The sequence below is a fragment of the Pinus tabuliformis genome, chromosome 7 (genome assembly GCF_031772625.1).
Source record: "Pinus tabuliformis cultivar Carrire ecotype Pingquan chromosome 7, CPIR1, whole genome shotgun sequence".
NCBI classification, from domain to species: domain Eukaryota; kingdom Viridiplantae; phylum Streptophyta; class Pinopsida; order Pinales; family Pinaceae; genus Pinus; species Pinus tabuliformis.
In genome coordinates this window covers 280,299,116-280,312,044 of record NC_142293.1, presented here as the reverse complement: position 1 = coordinate 280,312,044, position 12,929 = coordinate 280,299,116, and the positions used below count along the sequence as shown (strand labels likewise).

At 38.2% G+C, this 12,929-nt stretch overlaps 1 protein-coding gene across 1 annotated transcript in view; it reads left to right on the top strand.

The window, feature by feature from the left end:
• Nucleotides 1-231: 231 nt before the first annotated feature.
• PSF2 overlaps nt 232-12,929 on the top strand; it is a 116,514-nt gene continuing 103,816 nt past the window's right edge. Inside the window, exon 1 of the mRNA XM_089455804.1 lies at nt 232-332. The gene's annotated coding sequence lies outside the window, so the exon portion shown is untranslated. The remainder of the gene's footprint in view (nt 333-12,929) is intronic.

Below are 12,929 nucleotides of genomic sequence, written 5' to 3'. Positions count from 1 at the left end.
AAATGTAACTCTATTAATAAAATCCAACATCAAACATTCAAAATTCATCTCACAACCATGCAGCCAGATGCAAGGCAAAACCTCGTCCACCTAACTTGTCCTAAACGCATGTGCATACCCACCTTGCATGACTCTAGGATCCCAAAACAATAAAAAAATATAACTTTTATGAAAATTAGAGAAGAATTGATGATATAAATAGAGAATAGGAGCAATCATCCTATATCATTTTTTATTTTCACACCATAGGGTAGAATAACGAAAGCCTCGCTTCTATTCCACTCCACAGGCCAGGGAAGCGCAAGGAAGACGTTCGAGGCTTCAATCGCAGGGTAGGTTTCAATCTGCAGACCTTCTAAGTCTCCCCAATTTACTGTTTTTGTTTGGGTTCAATTTGATGTCCCGATGGCAGAATTTTAGCCCTAGAACTCTGAAATTGATTCAGAAATTGGCTTTTCTTGTTGAATTTGGTCACCGTATGCTTTATCTAATCCACATGGAGGATTGTATGGGATTTACACACATAGCGACCGCGGGAGATTATGATGGTATATGGGAAGGCGTACCCAAGGAGGGACAATCGTTATGCGTGCTAGTGGACTGTATGGGACTCCCACAACGGCTGACCGAGGGAATGTTGACATTTTTATGAATTTTATTGATAACATTGCCACCCCCTTTATAGATGCTTTGACCTTAAAGCATAACATAAGGGTTTTCTAGGAATGACATCTTTTATTTTGACTTGTTTGTGAGTTGGCGAAATTCTCTCGTGTATTTGGACCTTCCTTGAAACTGGAAGCATTAACACCATACAATTTATAATGTTGTCATTGCCAGTTACGAACGGTTCTTCAAGGTTTGTAGTATAACTTACTAGTTGGGGTTTGTAGTATAACTTACTAGTTGTATTAACCATTCTGCCCCTAGAACTACATCCATTTCCTTGAGTAGTAGGGAAAATAGATTTGTTTGTAGCTCTAGTTTCTGTATTCGGATTGAAACCTTATAGCATTCTCATATTTCTTCGAACTTTTGCCCAGTAGCGACAAACATAGTTAGGTCCTTGATTGGGCATATACAAAGATCAAATTGTTTAGCAAGATCAATGTTTATGCAATTGAGAGTATTGCCATAATCTACAAGTATATTGACATTTCTTTCTCTTATGAGGCCCTTATGCTTCAGGGTTGTAGAAATTTTGAATAATTCAACACATATTCACAGAGATTATCCTGATCATACAATTATAAGCAGAACATGTATAATACATAATCTCCTCTACATTGATCATCAATTTACAGAAGCAGAAACATTCACAGGCACACATAGAAGCATCAATCAAACTCATAAACACAGTATGTATCCCGGGGAAAGCATCTCGCTAAAAACCCCACACTATCTGTATATTATATTGATTGAATCATGTAACATTACAAAGCATAATACTTCTCACAAGTATCTCCACCTGTTACACACAATACAGCTCAGATTTGATCTCCAAATCTCCCCCGCTGCTTGCCTGCCTCCACTGCTCAATACCTGCTCAAGAACTGATGAGAATAGCTTCCCAAACTCGTTTTTCACCTGCAAAATAGTCACCCACACTATGTTGGACGTGAGCAACAGCTATAATATCATGAAGATACGTGAGCAAACTCATTGGCATACTCAATCCTTTGATTGTGCAAATCATCATGCACAGCTATAGTCACAACTGATAGCAATCTGATCCTCTAACACCTGTCCCTGCTGAACTGAACATGCACTGACATGCAACTGAGTTAACTGATGTATTCTATAGTTGCATTATGAGTTAATAACTTGTGAATTAATTAATAACTAATTCACCCAACTCATCTTTAGTCTATTGATCAGTTAGACTAAATACAACCAGTTTAACAAAGCTAAACTGAACACAACTCCATCAACTGTACCTCCAGTCCACTAAACTCAACTCACTTGAGTTCTAACTGAAGTCCTGCATGCAACAACTCAACTGACTCATAAGAAAAACGAATTTCCTTCTGACAGCTGCATGTGCCACTTCCGTAGCTCAAACTGAAGTGCTCCAAGAGAATAAGATTAAGTTTATAGTCCAAATATTATTGTGAGATAATAATATTTGACTTTTCTATTTTTGACTTTGATCACTCACACTGTGATCACTCACACTTTCATCAAAAATAGAAGTCCATCTATTTTTCCCAACTTGATCAATCATCCATAGACATGATCCATATGTCTAAAAATAGACTTGCGCCAAAAATAGCCTGCGGGCCCACTTAGTGAAGGCGACTCTTTTCACTAAGCTCCATCATCTTGTTGCACTCTCAACAAGCATTTCTTGTTGCACACTTTTCAACACTCCCTCTCAACAAGAAAGGCTTCCTCTCAAACCCGATCCTGTAACTCTGGAATGTTCTCCATGCAACACATCTGGCTGGTCCACTTGCTCTGTCATCAAAGTCTCTGACTGCTATTGCCTCTGTCGACTGAAACTCTGCATCTCTGTGCTCTTCAGTATCTGACTGCTCTAGCCTCTGTCACTTTGATCTCTGACTGCATCCGTGCTGCTGCTGGTTCTATCTCCCAGAATTGCATCCGCACTGCACCTCCCAACTGACCTCCCTGTTGGGATAAAAACATCCTCTGATGCTGAAGCTCTACCTGCAGCTGACAAGTGCTCCCTCTCTGACATCTGCGCTACTGCAACATCTCCATGCATCTCGCACCATTGCACACCTCTCTGTGCCACCTAGCACTATGCAAAACACTTGTGCCTCTCGCATTGCTACAACCTGCTAGCTATGCGTTGTCCTGGGATTCCCTGCACTGTCGCTCTCTCTGCCGCTCTATCCGCATCTGTCTCTACCCAATCAATCAGTTCCTGCTACTACATATCGGGGCTCCTGTAGCAAGGTCTCATCCAAGAGGTTGGGTACCTCAAGGATCTTGCCCCTCCTCCTTGGGATGATCAATCCACATCACCTCACCTCCTACCTGGAGGTATGGATGCATGCGATCCCTCAGCCCACCTGGCTTGAAGTTTCCCCCTACTGGAGGTCTCTGGATGAGTAGATGTCTCTACTCGATCTCCTCTCAGCTTCCCCTGTTGTGGCTCCTCCACAATCTCCTGAAGCTGCTGCATCAATCGTGGCTCCTCCACAATCGTCTGAGACTTCTTCTGGCTCTGCATGTTGAGAGGTAATATACGCTCCCTCTCAACCACCAAGTCTCCATCAGTTGCCTCGCTGCTCAAGGCTTTGCATGCATCTTGAACCTCAAGAGCATACAGGTTCCTGACCTGTGAACCAATCTCATGACAACGAAAGCATCTCACCTTCGATTTGTCAACATTCTTCCCATCACTAGAAGAACAAGATTCGAAAAGAGAAACCTTCTCCTTCCCCTTCTTCGCCTTACTCGCTAAGGCACAGTTCTCCTCATCCTGCATGGATGAAGAACCGTCTCTGGTGCTCCGTCTAATCTCCTCCTGCACAAGATCCGACCAAAGTCTCTCCCATCCTGGCAGTTTCTCCCTTCCATTCACCGAGTCCTGGTAGCTATGCCAACTCTTAGGAAGGTCAAGGAGTCCTAGACTCACCATCCTCATCATCAACAGTAACCCCCACACTTCCCAGCTCATCTCGACACTGAGTGAACCTCGTGAGATACTGGGGCATACTATCTCCATTCTCGAACTGAATGTTTCTGAGTTTTATCTCTTGCTTTGGAATTAAATTCGAATTCCACCAGCACAAAACTCAACTGCTTCCGATCTAGAATTCGTGAGAACAAAGTATTTCTTGTACAGAGATCGACTGTATGGGCATTCACCGGATATCTCACCTTCCAAAAGAAGGATGAATCCAGAGGCTACCTGGCCCGATTACAGACTCTGCCTGAAGAAATAAAATGTAAACACTTTCTGAATAGTAGATCTGATGATCAATCCTCGCTTGATATCCCGTAAAAAATCTCTTCTACAAATCAAGCAGCTCTGATACCATGTAGAAACTTTTTCTACAATTATCTAGCTCTGATACCATGTAGAAATTTTGAATAATTCAACACATATTCACAGAGATTATCCTGATCATACAATTATAAGCGGAACATGTATAATACATAATCTCCTCTACATTGATCATCAATTTACAGAAGCAGAAACATTCACAGGCACACATAGAAGCATCAATCAAACTCATAAACACAGTATGTATCCCGGGGAAAGCATCTCGCTAAAAACCCCACACTATCTGTATATTATATTGATTGAATCATGTAACATTACAAAGCATAATACTTCTCACAAGTATCTCCACCTGTTACACACAATACAGCTCAGATTTGATCTCCAAATCTCCCCCGCTGCTTGCCTGCCTCCACTGCTCAATACCTGCTCAAGAACTGATGAGAATAGCTTCCCAAACTCGTTTTTCACCTGCAAAATAGTCACCCACACTATGTTGGACGTGAGCAACAGCTATAATATCATGAAGATACGTGAGCAAACTCATTGGCATACTCAATCCTTTGATTGTGAAAATCATCATGCACAGCTATAGTCACAACTGACAGCAATCTGATCCTCTAACACCTGTCCCTGCTGAACTGAACATGCACTGACATGCAACTGAGTTAACTGATGTATTCTATAGTTGCATTATGAGTTAATAACTTGTGAATTAATTAATAACTAATTCACCCAACTCATCTTTAGTCTATTGATCAGTTAGACTAAATACAACCAGTTTAACAAAGCTAAACTGAACACAACTCCATCAACTGTACCTCCAGTCCACTAAACTCAACTCACTTGAGTTCTAACTGAAGTCCTGCATGCAACAACTCAACTGACTCATAAGAAAAACGAATTTCCTTCTGACAGCTGCATGTGCCACTTCCGTAGCTCAAACTGAAGTGCTCCAAGAGAATAAGATTAAGTTTATAGTCCAAATATTATTGTGAGATAATAATATTTGACTTTTCTATTTTTGACTTTGATCACTCACACTGTGATCACTCACACTGTAATCACTCACACTGTGATCACTCACACTTTCATAAAAAATAGAAGTCCATCTATTTTTCCCAACTTGATCAATCATCCATAGACATGATCCATATGTCTAAAAATAGACATAGTCTAAAAATAGACTTGCGCCAAAAATAGCCTGCGGGCCCACTTAGTGAAGGCGACTCTTTTCACTAAGCTCCATCATCTTGTTGCACTCTCAACAAGCATTTCTTGTTGCACACTTTTCAACAAGGGTTTTAGGTTGTAACCTTCTTGTCATGTTTGTTGGTAGAGTAGTAGGCTTAGTGTTCTTTCTTCTTGGATACTAGTTTTCTCTGCTTCCAAAGGTGTGGTGGAACGTATTTTGTAGTGACTTATTGTTTTTGACTCATTGAAGGATTGCTTGCTTCATCGTGATTTTGTTGGACACATGAGATTGCAGCTAATCATGGTTCCTCAGGATCTGAATTTTCATTGTGTGTAATGACAATTTCTTCATCACGTTCTTGTGCTTCAACTTGCTTCCCATCTACTATTTTATAGTAGCGTAAGGACATGTCTTCATATTTATGTTTGGCATTCAGTCTTCACCACACTTGTGACAACTATTTGTTTTTTATCCCTTTCTCTGTTTCATTACTTGAAGAGTTTGACTCTTTTTCAACTTCATAAGTATAAAATTTCTTGTTAAGGTATTTGTGTAGTGAGGTCCATTTGTCTCCATAATACCTACATTTGTTTGTTTGTTTTTTTTTTTTGGTTTTCTGATTATTGTTGTTGGTCTTCATCTTCCTTGAATGATAACATTCTGAACTAATGTTTTTGCTCAATAATATTTGCACCATGTCTAGCTTCTTTGATAGTTTTAGTTTTGTATAATTTCAATTTTGCACGGATATAATCCTTAAGTCCACATCTATACATTTTTAGTAGTTCTTCATCAGTAAGTCCTCTTTGTTTTATAGCTAATACATCCCATTCGTGGGTGTACTTTCTTATAAACTCTTTTTGCTTGAGATGAATGAATTTCTTGTAGATTTCATGTTCTTCTTCGTCATGAAACCTTTTTAGCAAGGCATCCACAATTTTTTTCGAAAGGAATGAACGAACTTCACATTTGTTGGACCACCATAGGAACCAATCATATGCTTCATCTTCCAAGGTGTTGGATGTGATCATGATATTTTTTTGCTCACCTATTGGCAGGTTTGACTCAAAAATGTCCTCCATTTTATTAACTCACATAATAGCGCCTCTATGATCTTTACCATCGTACTTAGGTAATTCTCTTTTCATTCGTTGATAGTCTTTTTCCTGGAAATTGTATAGTACTGATTTCTTGAGAAGTTTGTTTGCGGAATTTGCGAAATTTCATGCATTTGCGAAATTTCGTGATTTGGAAAAGCTTCGCCTTTGGAAGTCTTGGGATTTTGTGTTGGTTCTTGAGTAATTAAAGGATTAAAAAATGGATTAAATCCTCCCATTAACTGGGTTTGTATGCCTAACAACATTCTCTCATTATTATTTACTTTTTTAATATTTGCCATTCCTTCTTGAGTTGCAAGTAGCTTATCTTGACCCTCTTTTAATTCTTATTGTTTAATATTCTCTCATTATTATTTACTTTTTTAATATCATTTGCCATTCCTTCTTGAGTTGCAAGTAGCCTATCTTGACCTTCTTTTAATTCTTGCTGTTTTTTCAACATTATCGAGATGACATCGTACCTTATCGAGTTCTTTTTGATATTTTTTGTCATCATTATTATTCCCCATTTTGTTCATTTTTTTCTTAGTGGAACATTTTTTTTTTTGGTTTCTTGAGTATTGTTGTTGGTCTTCATCTTCCTTGAATGATGACATTCTGAACTTACGTTTTTGCTCAATAATCTTTGCAGCATGTCTAGCTTCTTCAATAGTTTTAGTTTTGTATAATTTCAATTCTGCACGAATATACTCCTTAAGTCCACATCTATACATTTTTATTAGTTCTTCATCAGTAAGTCCTTTTTTCTCATAGCTAATACTTCCCATTCGTTGGTGTATTTGCTTATAGAACCTTTTTGCTTAAGATGAACGAATTTATCGTAGATTTCATTTTCTTCTTCGGCATGAAACCTTTTTAGCAAGGCATCCACAAATTTTTTCCAAAGGAATGAATGAGCTTCACATTTGTTGGACCACCATAGGAACCAATCATATGCTTCATCTTCCAAGTTGTTGGATGCGATCATGATATTTTCTTGCTCACCTATTGGCGGGTTCGACTAAAAAATGGCCTCCATTTTATTAACTCACATAATAGCGCCTCTATGATCTTTACCATTGTACTTAGGTAATTCTCTTTTAATTCGTTGGTAGTCTTTTTCTGGAAATTTTGTATAGTATTGACTTCCTGAGAAGTTTATTTGCGGCATTTGCGAAATTTCATGCATCTGCAGAGTTTCATGATTTGGAAAATCTTCACCTTCTGAAGTCTTGGGACTTTGTGTTGGTTCTTGAGTAATTAAAGATTAAAATATGGACTAAATCCTGCCATTAACTGGGTTTGTATACCTAACAAAATTCTCTCAATGTTATTTACTTTTTTTAATATCATTTGCCATTCCTTCTTGAGTTGCAAGTAGCTTATTTTGACCCCGTCCTAATAATTCCTGTTCTTTTCAACATTTTCGGGATGATGTCGCACCTTATCGAGTTCCTTTTGATATTTTTTGCATCATCATTATTATTCCCCATTTTGTTCCTTTTTTCTTAGCGGATTTTTTTTTTTGGTTTTTTGAGTAGTGTTGTTGGTCTTCATCTTCCTTGAATGATGACATTCTGAACTTATGTTTTTGCTCAATAATCTTTGCAGCATGTCTAGCTTCTTCGATAGTTTTAGTTTTGTATAATTTCAATTCTACACGGATATACTCCTTAAGTCCACATCTATACATTTTTAGTAGTTCTTCATCAGTAATTCCTCTTTGTCTTATAGCTAATACTTCCCATTCGTGGATATATTCGTTTATAGACCCTTTTTGTTTGAGATGAACAAATTTCTTGTAGATTTCATCTTCTTCTTCGTCATGAAACCTTTTTAGCAAGGCATCCACAAATTTTTTCCAAAGGAATGAACGAGTTTCACATTTGTTGGACCACCATAAGAACAAATCATATGCTTCAGCTTCCAAGTTGTTGGATGCGATCATGATATTTTCTCGCTCACCTATTGGCGGGTTTGACTCAAAAATGGTCTCCATTTTATTAACTTACATAATAGCGCCTCTATGATCTTTACCATCGTACTTAGGTATTTTTCTTTTAATTCGTTGATAGTCTTTTTTGGAAATTTTATATACTATTGACTTCCTGGGAATTTTATTTGCGGCATTTGCGAAATTTCATGCATTTGCAGAGTTTCATGATCTGGAAAATCTTCGCCTTCTGAAGTCTTGGGACTTTGTGTTGGTTCTTGAGTAATTAAAGGATTAAAAAATGGATTAAATCCTCCATTCACAGGGTCTATATACCTAACAACATTCTCTCAATGTTATTTACTTTTTTAATATCATTTTCCATTCCTTCTTGAGTTTGCAAGTAGCTTATTTTGACCCTCTCCTAATTTTTCTTGCTTTTTTTCAACATTATCGAGACGATGTCATACCTTATCGAGTTCTTGTTGATATTTTTTGCGTCATTATTATTCCCCATTTTGTTCCTTTTTTTCTTAGCGGAACAATTTTTTTGTTGTTGTTAAATTAAATAATATTTTTTTTGAATTATATATATATATATATATATATATATATATATATATAGATATATATAATAATAATAATAATAATAATAATAATAATAATAAAATTATATAATTATGCTAACTCTATTAAAAACCAACTATAATCTTCGTATGAGCCCTCAACTATAGTGTCGATAGAGAAGATGATAGTGTCGGTGGGGGTGGTGGGGGCCAGGCAAAGTGACGTTGGACGTCTAGTGACAATTCAAACTACAATGTCAAGGGATACAGTGACGTCGATGGGGGAATCGAGGTGACGGTTGGCCAGGATATGAGATGATGGAAACTTAACAATGTTGGAATAAATGAAACAGAGCGACAGTTGACAACAACAACGTGGGGATACATAGATTATGTATTGGTTGATTGGTTGGACGATGAGGAACAACACTAAGTGGAACGACGAGAGACAAGACATGGTCGAGAGAACATGTGCAGGGGGTCAGCGGAACAACAGTTGGGGATGAGACTTGTACGGACACTGACGAGTGTACACGGATACAATGCGACAAAGTTGCCGAGTTCGGAGAACAGATAACAATGGATGATGTCAGGGCATGCAACTAGAAGAGTGGTGGCGGGGATATGAAGGGGAGCTAAGATAGTGGGAGATAACAGAGACGACAACAAGAAAAAACAGGGTGTAGGGATGGATGAATGGCGATGCCGAATTGCAGCGGCACATTGACTAATTCAGTTGGGAAACATTGATGGATGATGAAGTATGCAACGAACCCATCAGAGGACCAAAAATGGCTTTGATACCTCTGTAAGAGGAAACCAACACACCATAAATGTAATGTGTGTAGACTCGTGTTTGTAAGTGTAAGTAAGTAATTTTATTGATAAAATTTGAATGGTGATTACAAACCTTCGTGGCGGTTGCCTATATAGGCATTGACTAGCCATGAAGGTGAATAGTCATGGCTTTTAACTATTTACCCTTCCATAATTAATAATGTTTTTTATAATTAATTAATTAATTATTATTATTTTAATATTATTTATTCAATTAATATTTTTATGAATCTTGTTCATAACAAATAGGTGATAGATCGAGGAACCCCATGGTGAGTCGAAGTGTGCAAGAGTTGAGATTTATAAGTAAAAATCTCCCTAATAAAAGGGGTTAGGCATCTCTAGTCCTGGTACCGAAAAAAGTAGAGAGGGGGCCCCTAGAATCGCTGTAGAGACAGTGAAAACGTCTTCTGATCTCATAGTAAACTGGGCATTTGAATATAAGGTGCCACTCAATCTCCGACTCTTGAAGATGTCACACTTGGCAAATTTTGTCCAACCGAAGAATATGATGGTCAGTTTTCAGTCTTGACTCTAAGATGATGTGAGCCAACACGAAGCTACCCTAGGGGTATCCTAAGTGCATCCAATGTCAGCACAAGTAGGGGGGTTGGATGATGAGGCCATCTTGCAGCTCTAAGAAATGCTCCAAATAGAATCACATCTTTAGTAGGAGGTGAAGTCCATGTGACCTAAGTGTATAGCCGATAAATATCCTCCTTGATGGACTGGTTCAACCCTTGTTTGGTTCGCATAAGATGACTTGGCGCATCAAGAGAGAATTTGAATGGGGGGAGGTGCTTTGGGGATATGGCCATAGACCGGAGGAGCCGAGATGCCTTTGAGAACCACCCACAAGCACAACCTGTAGATTGTTTTAAGAGAGCTCTTGGAAGATGAAACCAAGGGTAAAAAAAATGAATTTATATTTACGTTTGTTTAATGAAATGCATCTCACCTTTATATAATTCCCTATGTTCCATTTACATGAGTCTATCACAAACCTATTCCTTGTGTCTCATAGGGGTAAAGAATATACAAGTAAACCTCTTAAATATTTGGATGTGGAAGTAGAATGGATAGACTTGGAACTCTCTCTTGTTGCTCTTGATATTGTTGGTGATGCAAATTGAAAGTAGAGCCGCCTCTTTTTCCAATCGTTTTTCCTTTTTGTTTATTTGAAATCTAAATTTATTTTATTGAATATCTTTAGTTTGATTTTATTAATTAAATCTAGTAGTCTCTAACATTGATATGTTTATTTCCTAGGCTTGTTTTTTTCAATTAGGAGCCATTTCAAGTTGCTTATATCAAACCCTAATTGAAATTTTGCTTTAATCTTGCATTTCAAGTTTTATCTTTTTATTTTGGGGCTACTATATTTGTTTAAGCAAATTTGGAATTTGATCTTTAATTACATAAATCATATTTGCATACATCTTCAAGTCTAGTTTCTTTTACATGAGAGAAATTTACTCTCTAAACTTGATTTAACCAATGTTCCACCAAGACTCCGGGACGGGGAAATGCAGGTGCGGGTAGACGCAGAAGGGAGACGTGCGGGAGTACCCTCAAATTTTAGGGAAATTTAGGGGGGACAGGGGGACGTCAGGGTATATACTTTTTTCTTTTTTCTTTTTTAATATATATATATATTTCAAATTCATATTCAATAATGAAAGCATAAATACAATGATACATACATAATTGAATTAAATAATGAAATACATTGACCCATACTCATCATCCTTAGTAATACATACATGATTCATCCATAGACCACAAGATTTAATAATGAAATACTCATCCATATTCATCATTAATTATTCACCATTCTAAAATCTACATTGATTTAAAAATTAAATTCATCATTCATCATTCTAGATTCTAAATTGATTTAAAATTAAAATTCATCATTCATCATTCTAGATTCTAGATTGATTTAAAATTAAAATTCATCATTCATCATTCTAGAATCTAATTAGTACTGAGCAAACTAGACTATAATAGATACTGAAATCTGAAGGCTGGAATAGTAAATTGATATAACTCAAACTCAAGAACAGTGGAGTGTTGAGTCTAAAAGTCACTCTAAAGTACATAGAGGGCTTGGTTCTCTTGATTAAATACTAATTCCATACCCTTGTACATGACAAAATGCAATGGAAACATTGCAATCCATCGAATCCTGAATTTTGGAAAAACTGTTAAGTCTACTGGATTTTAATTTTTGAGTGAGATCTAAAATTCTACTTTCTCCATATGAAATCCAATGAGGTCGGAACCACTTTCAAACATCCCGAGTCATTTCATGGTAATGTTAAAAATTTAAGTAAAAGTGACATTCTTCTTTATCTTTCATGTAAAAGTGACATTCTCCTTTTTCATTTTCATCATTTTACTTTAAAAATTTAACATTACCATGATTGCATAGCATTAATATGGAAATATGGTCAAATACTAGGTTTCCCCCGTCATAAATCATTGTTTACAAGCAAATTTAAGAGGGGATGCATAGCCCATTTTGAGGGGGGCCACCCTTTTGGGGATTCACGTATCCCACACTGGGTAAACGCCCCCCTTGCGTCTCCCCACCTCTCCCCAAAAGGGGGACGTGGGGAAACGTTTCCCCAGACATGTCTTAGGTCAGTGGGGTGCAAGGGGTGCACGCACTTGACTCTGGGGAACGTGTCCCCGTGGAACATTGGATTTAACGCTATTCCATGAGGATGCATTTCCCATGATTTGGGGGGGACACCCCTCCTAATTCCCACATGTTGGGGGTGAGGGGCTACCTTGAGAAATGCCTCCACCGGGGGGAGGCACCCCTCTCATTTCCCACAGGTTGGGTTGAGGGGGTACCTTGAGAAATACCCCAACCGGAAGGAGGGGACACCCCTCTCACTTCCCACATGTCAGGGGTGAGGGGATACCTTGAGAAATGCTCTCCCATCCCCCGACAACCCTCTCAATTCCCACATGTTGGGGGTGAGGGGGTACCTTGAGAAATGCCCCCCTCCCCCACTAGGGGGGGAGGGGACACCCCTCTCACTTCTCACATGTTGGGGGTGAGGGGATACCTTGAGAAATGCCCGTCCCCCACTGTTCCACCCCTTGACACCCTCTTGAGAAACCTGTGAAGATGCATGGGGAAACATTTCTCTAGTGCGGGGAGCACTTTCCCATAAAGGGGGACATTTGGTCATGTTAACCCCTTGTATCGTTGTTGTTCAACAACCCTTTTAAGACAAAACAAAGATAAGGGATTGAGCTTAGAGTATTTTGTGACACCAATAATTAATGGTAATATGAAATTCACATTCTC